Consider the following 12,216-nt stretch of genomic DNA (forward strand, 5'->3'; position numbering starts at 1 on the left):
GTTTTTTAAATTTTATCTTCGATTGAGATTGAGCATATAAATATGGAGGCAACGCTAGAGGGGAACCGGAACCGGACACCGAATCAGAAGCAAGAGACAAGGAGCCTAAAGTAGACATCGACACCGAAGGTGAGCACGTAACCCGAGCCACCGATCTATCTCTGTCTCCCTCTCATGCAGCACGAGTAAATAAATCTGACCTTTAAACCTACATTGTGTCTCGATTATTTTATGATTCTCTAGTATGTCTTAAGGTAACTGTTGTCTCGAGTTGTATCGGGCACTAATATTTATACGTAGCAGTATAAAATTTATAAAAATGTTAAATATTACATACACTTTGTTCGAATGAATAAGAGAAAAAGATTTACATTTTTAAGATAGAATGTAATTCCGAGAAAGTTAGAGTCGTTAAACTTGACAAACGAATTATAAGTTTGATGGAAAAGTTCGAATTGATCGATTATTAGATAATTGTTAAATTTGAGTATATAAGATAATGGTTGATTAACACATACAGCAATCATTTATCAACCATACTATCATAAAATTGAATTATTTACCAGTACTTGATTAATAGATATCTCCATTAGATAATATTATAAATTGACAATTTGCGTAATGTAATAAATCAAATTTTAAGTAAATATGTAAATGTTAAATCTTTCAATTACAATTAATAAACTACACTTCGGAAGAAATGAATACGTTAAAGGGAAACTAAACAAGTAATTTCAAAACATTTTAAATTACACAACAGTTAATTTATGTAATTACTGACATGAATGGGTCAGCCAGTGGCGGAAACCTTTGAAGATCCATTGGAACGAAAGAAAGTATTTAAAAACTCAAAGGATCGCACAATGCTTGTCACGAATAAAACAAAAATCCAAACATATCAAGAGCGTGTAAAAAGGTAAGTGCAATAATTGCACGGGAAAATTTTTTTGAAAGTTACGATTTTGTCCCATACTCATTTCCATCATGTAAGATAAATACATTAAACAGTTGGATCGGCGCGTAAGCCTTAATTACTACGAATGTACATATTTCTGGCCGATTATATCCTTCGGCTCTTAATAATAGCCCACATTACATGTATCTTATATAACAGCATACAACACAAACCTTCGATTAATTTGCCTTAGTGAGTACCTGTTTTTAAATATTTTTATTCCTCAATACTGTCGAATTTTGTATCTAAAAACGTAGCTTTGAAAAGAGAAGCTTAAAAAATAACATTGATGTTCTCCAAAAATATGGAAAAGGATGTTACTAAATAAGAACATAGGGATGCGCACGATCATTTACAAGCGTGGAGAAGTAAATTTCCTTACGACTAATATTTGTGATTAAAATCTGTCTCCACTTTAATACCAAATTTTCGTCTTTCCCCGAGTAAATTATTAGCCATTATTGTCAATATTCAATTCGCACAATCCGACAGCTGATAAAGAATTTCACGAAACAAATATCGGGCTCACTAACGAGTGCTCATCTAAAGCTGGAAAAAAATCCGACCTCTCACCGAATGAACGCATCACCTTTATAAGGGCACGGCTATTTTAAGCCCGAGTAACAAACACCTGCGCGCTCGCAAACCCGATAAAATCTTACCACGCCCTTGGCGCGCGAAATGGGGAACGAAGATCGGCGCACTCGCGCAAAATGAAAGGAGTCGAGGTTCGGCAGAAAAGAATTCGATCCCTACATGCGCGCGACTTCACTCGGGCTACGAATGCAAAACAGTCTCTGTCTTTATCTTTATCTCTGTATCTGTCTCTGCGAGCGAGGTAAAGAGCTGGCCGAGCTTTTAATGCTGTAAGCACAGATCGTATAATGTACAACGATTGAAAGTACTTTTTGAATGGTGTCGACATCGTTTGATTCCACGTTCGAAATACTCGTGCGCTCCTTCGTTCCTCGATTTCGTCGGCGTTCGTAACGAATGTCAAACGTGGCTCGCAGACGCCTTCATTTTGTCTTTAAATGCAGAGTTTGTGTTTTTGTAAATTAAAGGAACAACGCGCATCCAGCTGTTTCTGAAAATAAATGATAAACTCGCTTATGAAGATGATAACGAAATTATTCCTATACCTGACATTAAATTCACGAATCACGATGGTAAAACATGATATTTTGGCACATTGATGTAAAGCTCGCTACTTTACATAATCCTTAGAATGTTAATTTTTTTTTTTTTTTTTTTTTTTTTTTTTTTTTTTTTTTTTTTTTTTTTTTTTTAATATCGTTGACCCTTTACGTTAAATACACGTATAGCAATTGTAACCGTCCAGCTATGTATAATGCTCGTGCCGATGTTTCTAGAGCTTTTAAAAAGTGTGCATTATAATTTTATAAAAAAAAAAAAAACAAAACATGCTAAAGTGATTAAGTGTTTATTATGTATAGGTACAGAGCATACAATAATGTTTAAAAGATATTTAAAAGATCCCGGAGAAATTTGACATTTAAAATTCAGTACGTAGCGATCCGCACAGTGGGTATATAATTATTTGATCGAAACTGACAGCACCGAGAAATATTTTGCAAATAGTTAGTCAATAATAAGGGAATGCAAATTACACATTGCATATCGTATGAAAATAGAATTTCATTATTATTTATGAAATATTTTTAAGCTACAAATAAAGATTACTAATAAATTATAAATAATGATAATTTATTTCTACTTTATCGATTATTTTTATATGGAATTTATTTGTCGATAAATATATTCGTGCCGAAAATCATTAAAAAACGAACGTTCGTAATTTTATAATAAATTAAAGGTTATCATACTATTTCGTGAATAGAATGTCTATTCATTCTTTTGAAATAGCCTGCCGGAAATTCCGGTCAAGGAACAATAAAATCCCCAAGCGATTCATATATTTTCGTCACTTTCTACTGCATTTCAAGATGGAAAGTCGCGAAATCCCTAACAGTCTGGGAGAAGTCCTCGATGTCTCTTAGCTCGCTCATGGCTTTTTTCCTCCTTCTCCCGCTTCCCCTTTCCACCTTTTTTCGTACTCTTTAGTTCTTTTCTTATTCTCTCCCACCCGCTCGCGGCCTGTTGTGCGTCGCTTCATGAAGTCTCGTTGGTGCTTTCACGAGGTCACAAGTGGTTCGGCCCGGTGAGTCGACTTCGAAAAACCAATACGTGCTATATACGAGGGCTCGAGCTCGAAAAGATCCGTCCTTCGGCTGTGAGATCCTTGTTGTTGTCTCTTCGTCATGTCGTCGCCGGTGAGAGAAACAAGAATAAAATGAATGCGGATAACTCGCCCAAGATACATGCGCATTTGCCTCGATGTAATCATATAGGAATTAGCGTGGATTGGCTTTATCTGAACTTTTGCTTGACAGCTTAATACGCTGTAAATGAATTGCCTTCTTCGTTTTATTTCTTCATTTTCTTTCTTATATCTATTTTCACTTTTTTCTCTTTGTTTATGTTTATTTCAGTAATAGTAAGTTTGTATTTGGCTCGGTGTACAATTACGCGAGGAATTAGTTTTGCGTGAAGTGGATCATCGTTTTATCTTGCTTAAACAATATAAATAGCTAAGCTGTTTGTTTATCTCTAAGTAATTGGCTTATTATAAATTTGAACGAAATTGTTGATGTCGTTTGATCGAAATGAATGTTTATCGATGACCGTATTTCGCAAGCAGCTCAGCTGCTAATAAAGAAAAACACGAGGAGGGAAAACGAATTATTATTTGATAAAAACTAGTCTCGAAGAAAATTAATTCTTCGTGCTTATAAAAGTTTTCTAATAATGCTTTAAAAATAATGCAATAAAAGAATATATTCGAGAATAATGTATCAAGTAGACATTTTTTCATAGTATTACGATTTCTGTACAATGGCATTTCAATGTTTATATAATATTCACCCGACTAACACTTGGCACATAAGCATATCATTGCGCCTATTTTGACGTAGTAGAAAATATTATAAGTTCGTGCTTTTACAATTACTCTTCGTGTTGTCTAATATATATTTTTTTTTTGTTTTCAAAAATCAATATTTCGCAACGTTTGCTTTCCTTACTTTAATTAAAATTAAACTTCGTGTTTAGAAATTTTTTCCAATAATTGCTTACAAACTCGATTTCAAGTTGTTCAAATTAAAAATTACGTAGTTCGCCAGATGCTAATAATTTTATTTCACTTGACAGCTTACAACCATCTGAAATAACAAAAAACTACGAACAGCGTAACACTTTCTGTTTATTTAACACGCATATATTTTTCAATATACCTTTTTGTGGATGATAAATTTGATTTGTGTAATATATTTTATACGAAAATATTTTTCCTTTAAAATCGTTATTGTATCTAATGTTATTTAATCTGTTGTATGAAATTGATAGTATCAGTGCTTTATGTTGTAAATTAAATATAAAACACATATAATAATCCACTGTTTTTCTTTTATTTTTATTCTACTCTTTTTGATTATTTCAGTGAATGAATATATGAATTGAAACGAAATGCAGAATTAGTAATTCTAATTTATTCGTTTCATCTCACTGTTGGTTATTTATCAAAACTTGTTTATTACCATATTTAACATTTAAATTAAATAGCTTAGATATTATTTAATATTATGGGGGATTTTTTTTCATATTTATTCTCTTATTATTATTAACTCATATTATTAACTCTTATTATTAACTCATAGTTCAGAATAAATAATTGTATTTCATAGAATTTTTTTCTAGTTTTTAATCAGATTTTGTTTAAAGATGTGTAACATACTTTGAACATAAAACTTTGTGTTTTAACCTTATAAAAGTAATTATTCACCAAAATTTTGAAAGTTAATTATTTTTAAATAATGCTTAATTTTTATTTAAAAAACGAAATTTTTAAATATTTTAGAAAATTCAAATTAAATTATTATCACACAAATTAATCACGACCAATTTATAAGCAACTTAATATATGAATATATATATATATATATATATATATATATATATATATATATATATGGAGGCTGTGTACGTGTGTGTTTCTGCATGAGCTTTATTCCGAATGAAAATTATTTGAGTACTTTTATACTTAATTAATAATTTTAAGTATTTTTAGTAAATTTTTAGTACAATAGAATATAATACGATTATGTATCAATAGTAAAGTATATATTTAAAAATTAAAAAATATTCCAACAATGTCTTTGGATTCTTTGGAACGTAAGTGAAAAGAACGATATATTATAATATCTATAAATTATTATTATAAATGTAATTAGTCAATTTGAAGAAATTACTATTTATAGAATTTATGACACTGTGCTATACTTTTTCTTACATTATTTTCAAGCATTATTTCTCAGTTGATTTTAATTTTAATAATATAATGCTAATAGTCTCTAATCATCAGTATACGAAGAGTTTATTTCCAATTACGAGTTCTAAATTTCACATATTATCTCATATTAACATGTTTTAATTAATAGCATTGATAATCTAAAATACCAAAATTTTAAAGAATATTTCAAAGAATACAAAAAATTTTGTGATAATAAAAATTCTATTTATAGTTTACGAAATATAGTAATCACATGCCAGTCAAGATGGATTATAATTATATATTAATTATTCAATGTGATAATTATATACCTATTCTTGTATAAACCTCACATTAGTGTGAATAATACTGGTCCATTAAACATTTTTTAACAAACTATACGATTTTCTTGTAATAAATAATATTGGAACATTACATGCTAATTACAATTCATTAACTCAAATAACATTTTATAAGAAAAGTCGTTAGTAATGTACCAGTTGACTTAACACATAACATTCTGAAAATATGTCTACATATAATAATTTCTAAAATTGTGAATAAAGAGCGGCACGATATTCAATACTAATCACGATAATATTAATGGTAATAATAACAGTAATAACAGTAATTGTGATAATAACGATAATACTGATAATAATGATGATAATAATAATAATAATAATAATAATAATAATAATAATAATAATAATAATAATAATAATAATAATAATAATAATAATAATAATAAACTGACAGCCAAGTAAGATATATAAATAATAAGATGCAATCTGACAAAAAATTTTAATCTAGAAAAACGAGTCGAATAGCTGAAAAAAACCATTATAACATATTCATAGTCCAGATAGTTTCATACGTAATAGCACACTATAATATAATCTTTAGCGCGATAAAACCGTATACAAAGTCCGTTACGCAATCCTTAGAATAAAATTTCATTAAAATTATACTGAAATATATCTTCTCTAATTATACAGATTTTTTAAATCATTAGTCTCGGGACAAGTAATTGATATTAATCGTATGCTGAGTATAAGCGGTTTTATGTTTTTGTCGAATAATAAAAGTTTCGCTTGCTGTATGAACGAATCCAAGAAACAACAATAAAAAGGCATGAAATTAGTAATTCGCAGCCCAAGCGAGCGAAAGTAAAAATAAAGAAAGATCATCGCCCATTACTTAAACGTCGAATCAAACTTCGCGGGAACATACTTTCTTTCAAATTAACGAAAGTCATGATTGTAAAAAAAGCCAATTTACATGAAAAACCAATGCAGGTGCGGGAGAAACGAGACAGTCCGAGGATAAGCAATGAAGCTGCACGTGCACGATCCTCGAGCCAGTCGAGCCAAGTTTCTTTTCAATCTTGCCTCCCCGGGCTGTTAATTTGGCAATGGACAGTGGATGACACGCCCTCGATGGAAGGTCGATGCTTTAACGCGTTTGGATAAAAATGATAAATGCCAGCGGGGACTCTGTGCTGTCTGCACCTGCGCGCGCATACGCGTGAGACCGCGGGGATCAGTGACCGGGAGTTTTTGGGCCAGAGCTCCGTGAGACCCCCGTCGGCAGCATTTGTATCGAGTGGTTTGATGACCTCGGCGACCCAAAGACTCGCTTTTCGTGCGCCGAGGTAAGTCGTTGCAGCTTATCCATCAGTTACAATTTATTTCGGAGCGCGTTTAATTGACAGCATCTGGCGGGAAAGCGTTAGATCGTATTAGTATTGGGTACGTTCACCTTTTTATTACTTTTGTTTTTATATCCTCGAGTACAGTATTGCTTTATCGATAAGCTTGATGATCGCTTGAGATACTAAGCTATAAAACCGTATTGAGGCTGATAAATTAATTTATCCTGCTATTTTGAACTGTTAAAAACTGATCGCCATGGTACTACCATACTGATTTTGGTTTCTGTTCGATATGTATCATAACTAAATTTTCATTTAAAAATTTCTGTTTTATTTAATATCTATTAAATAATATAAAAATATTCTTGTTGATCCCATTATCATGCTAATTACTTTAATTAATCCAACTGCAGTAAATAATAATAGATAATTTTACTACAATACGTAATCTCCTAATAGCCAAGTGTGTATAAAAATCAGGTCATATTAAACTTAATATGTATATAGATATATAGATTATACTTAAAGGTAGAAAATGGGTATTAAAAAAATTTCGTCATTCTGAAATAGTTCAAAATGTGTTTTATCAAATGTTAAATAAACTTGAGGAAGATGAAAAATTTTTTCAACATATTCGTAAAAGCTTGAAAAATTTATTATCTTATCGAGAACGAAAATTATCTTTACCTTAAATTTTGTCCGAAATGAAAGTAAACTTATCTAAGATTTATATTTCTAGTGAATGATTAAATATGCATAATATGTCATAACAGCACGTTATCTATTTTATTAATACATATAAAAAAATTTACTATTAAACGTAGCTATAATTACACATCCCATATTGGTAGTGTAGAAATGAAGTTACGACATGAAAAACTTAATTTAAGTTAAGAGAATAGCGTAGCAATAATAAACTTTAAAAAGATTAAAATTTACAATTTTTTATTTAATTTACTTCTAAAGTAAATTAATTATTTATATTTATATAAATAAATAAACAGAGCTGCATATAAATAGTTTATAATAGTAAGATTTATGATTGTACAACTATGTAGTCGTATCGAAGAAATTCATTGTGTATTTCTATGATCTTGTTATGTATTATCTATGTCAAAATATACTTTATGTATAAATGTAAAGAGGATTTATTTATAAAATTACATTTAAAATTTTTATCTAATAAGAGGTAACTTTCATATTATTCTTATGATATTTAATCATTTCTAATCATTTTACTTTTTAAAATACATTATAATGCTTATGTAATACCATATAAAATAGCTGATATCTTACATAACGACGAAAAACTTTTTTTTTGGTTTAGGTAACGAAAGTATTATGAACATAAATAAAGAAGAAAAAATAGAATTTGTTATAATAAAAATAAATACTCTCATTTATAAAATTATACGTCATATTTAATAGAATATTTTTGTATTGATTTAAGAAAGAAATTAATTGAAAAGAAAAATTTCCTATCAAAGGAATTAATCGTTCCGCTAATTAGTACGTTTTTAAACCATTTTTTAAATAAAATCAAAAGACCATTTAGCAATAGACTATTACAAAAACATACCAATTGAAATTTGTTAACCGTCTAACATTTAGATCTGTTATAGATAATAGGAGAAAAATCTTAAGAGCAGTCGTGATCGATCGATGTAAATGACGGCTGATCATTTCCAGAGATTGGGCATTGTTGATTGAGGATTTGGATTAATTTCGTCATTATAACATTAAAGTTAATTACCTAATATACTTTAAAAATTCTTTCCTGAATAAATATATATATATATATATATATATCATTTATCCTATAAGTAATATAATAGCAGTGGAAAATCAATAAACTTTTATTACATTCTATTTGCAATTGAGTATTTCACGATTAATTTAGTTTCATTATTAATTAATAATAGTTTGTTTTTAAATAAATTAATTAACATCATAATTAAGTATTGATTTAGAAAGATTTTGACTATGCATTTACTATATTCTCTTTACATTATTAGGCTTATAAATAATTTCAACTTGAACTTTTCTGATGGCTAATTAACTTTTAATAGGTTATTTAATACATTTATTTACATTTATTTATTCATTATTCACGATTTTACTTTATGGTAAAAAAATAACTTTGTTCTAGTACTAATAAATAAAATGTATTACTCCGGATTGAAATAGTAACACTTATAATTAGTGTTATAAAAGAATTATCCCTAGTTATTTCTTGGAAAATATATTTGTAGTTCAAAAATTAAGGTTTAGCAAAACATTAGTCGTTAAATAACAAGTTATAAATTTAAAATATACAATGAATACTCTTACAAAATGTATTAATATTATCATTAGCAAAGAATATCTGCTAATTAAAAGATATTATCAGTATATTATCAATTCACGTTTTATTGTATATATCTTCTTCGTAGTCGTTTTAGAAGCACACTACATTTGTTTTAAAAGTAAATATTTATAAGCTTTTAAATAACAATTCCATTATCTCAATAAAGATAATTCAAAGTATAAAATATTTATGGAGCAATATAATTTTTAATCAGTAGATACTTTTAACACGGCTAAGCTACATTTGAGAAAAATTGTTTCAAAGTATTTTATCAAAAGGAAAAAGTCAGCACCAAAGTAAAAATTCCGAGGATTTAAATTATTTAAATAATCCACATGATGCCATAACAAACATATATTGATATTTAAGAATCGAGATTCTGAAAGCCTCGAGACTTTATTATCAAATACTTCTGGACTGCTCAATATTTCGTCTCAATTAACCAGATTCTAACAAAAAGCCATTGATGAAGAGACAATGTGTGCTATTTTCCTCTTATATTTTTGTCCCCCATGAATACAATAACAAGGCGTATCAGAGATGGCTCTCATTTTCTTTAGTTCTCTCTCTCTCTTTCTCTCTCTCTTTCTCTCTCTCTCTCTCTCTCACTCTCTCTCTCTCTCTCTCTTGCACCCCCTCCTTTCTATCTATCTGTCTATCTATCATGCCCTTTCATTTTTTTCGAATCGTAGTGCTCGCCTACATCAAACGTTAGCAATTTTGCTAGCCACGATCTTGTTATCGACTTACAGCGACACTCGCTATTAATAAAAATCGCTGAATTTAACAAACACGGGCCGTTGCATTGGTGCAAACTGTACATGCGAGAATGTAGAGATGAGGAAAGGTGGGAGAAAATGTAATTCGCTTGAATTTATTCGGACGGCCGGTTATATCTTGGTTAGACGCTGTTCTTACGTTCACTGAGGAAGAATTCTAACGTTCGATCTGAATATTTCAAGTGACGTCTGTTTTTTTTTCTTTTTGTTTTTTGGAACATCAATTGAAATGTACAACTGTCGATTCTAATCGTTTGTACACTGCGGATAGTGTTTTAAGCGAGTGCGAGTGCTGAGACTACTCTCTCATATGGATGACTTCATCGAGTATTTAAATTTGACTTAGATACCGCGTTGGTTGAGCAAATTGATTGATCCTCTTGAAACTTAAAGAAAAAATATGTTTTAATACGAGAAATGAAAGTTCTCGTTTGTTTAAAAGGCTAAGGCGTATATTAAATTTAAAGTTTATCTCTATTATTTTATTCAAGTAATTTAAAAGAAAACTAAATATGTGTATGCATATATATATATATATATTTACTTGCAAGCAAATATAATTTGCTATAATAAATATAATATAATATACAGAAGAAAAAAATCTGTTAATTAAAATTAAATTGCTTTTAAACGAATGTTTGCATTTTTATATGTTTTTTCGTTTAAAAATAAAGCCTATTTTCAACGACTACTTTAAAAGTAATATTTAAATCTTAGATTACTCAATAAAATATGCCATTAAAAGTCAGAGCTTTTAATTCTATTTTTTTCATAAAATAATGAGAGGGAGAGTTTATCTATTCGAATGTACGTGCGTTCTGTATATATAAAATCAACTTTGTGGTTACTTCTGAATTACGCAAACAATAGAAAAATAAATTAAAATTATCAAGCAAAACTGGTTTTTTAATATTCAACTACTAAAAGCATTTACTTCAATCCAAGAAGCAAACAAAAATACATAAACCAACGTTACATTTTTAGTAATTATATGGGAAACGTTTAACCGATTACAAATTTCAAGTTAAAATTCAAGAAAAAAATGCGACGTGCAAAATATGCATAAATGTATATTAAAAATGACTAAGTATTACTCGTAATGTTATATGTTTCTTAAATCAAATTAATCGTGAGAAATACGTTCTAAAGAAGGATGAAAAAAGGACGACGGTATAATTGTAAATGAATATGCATAATCGACACTAATGGTAAATTAATGCTAATTAATGCTAGTTTTAATCATAATGTAATTTGTATTGATCAAAAAGATGAAGAGTCAATATTCTAATATATATATATATATATATATATATATATATATAAATGTTTCAATTATTTATCAAAATCCAAAATATAATATGTATTTACGTATCGAAACAATGGTGATAAATATTGCCCATCACTATCTTTTTAATACTAATTGCAAGACGTTGATGTAATACAAGAGTAATGTCTTAGCTTTGTTACTTGAAGAAAAACCGATGTAAAAAGAAAATCGGGAGAGAGTAGCTTTATTACTATGGCAATTCTCAGGAGACAGGTTATGCACGAGGATGGAGTACAATTACGGAAGGCCATGGAGAAAAAGGGAAAACGAGGAAAAGCATGGAAAAAGTGCGGATAAATAAATCAAGGTACTCTATGGGAATGTAGAAACAAAAGTTCGAGTGCTTAGTGCAACAGTCAATAGATGGTAGGTCGCACTCGCGATTTCTCAACGGGTACAAGTAAATCTTCGATGCAAGAGGAACAAAAGTGAAAAATACGAGAAGTGTCAGTGGGAGAAAGAGGATCGAGGAGAGCGCGAAAAGTGACGGAGAGAGAAAGCTAGATTGATAGTGGGAGGGCTGACGAGGGGGGAGAAGTGGGGAGAGAGACAGAAAGAGAGAGAGAGAGAGAGAGAGAGAGAGTAGGAATGAAAAGTATCTGCACTATACAGCGTATCGGCATTCTAATCGGCCCCTAAGCCACAACCGCGCACTCACCGACTGATAAACGAGCTCGTGCCTCCTCTCTCTCTCTCTCTCTCTCTCTCTCTCTCTCGCTCTCTCTCTGTCATTCCCTCTCTACCTCTGCCTCTGCCTCTTTCTCGTTATTCCAAAAGCGGAACACGAACGGCCTTGCCGAGGAGAG

This window comes from Ceratosolen solmsi, unplaced genomic scaffold, assembly GCF_000503995.2.
Source record: "Ceratosolen solmsi marchali unplaced genomic scaffold, CerSol_1.0 scaffold35, whole genome shotgun sequence".
In the NCBI taxonomy this organism is placed as follows: domain Eukaryota; kingdom Metazoa; phylum Arthropoda; class Insecta; order Hymenoptera; family Agaonidae; genus Ceratosolen; species Ceratosolen solmsi.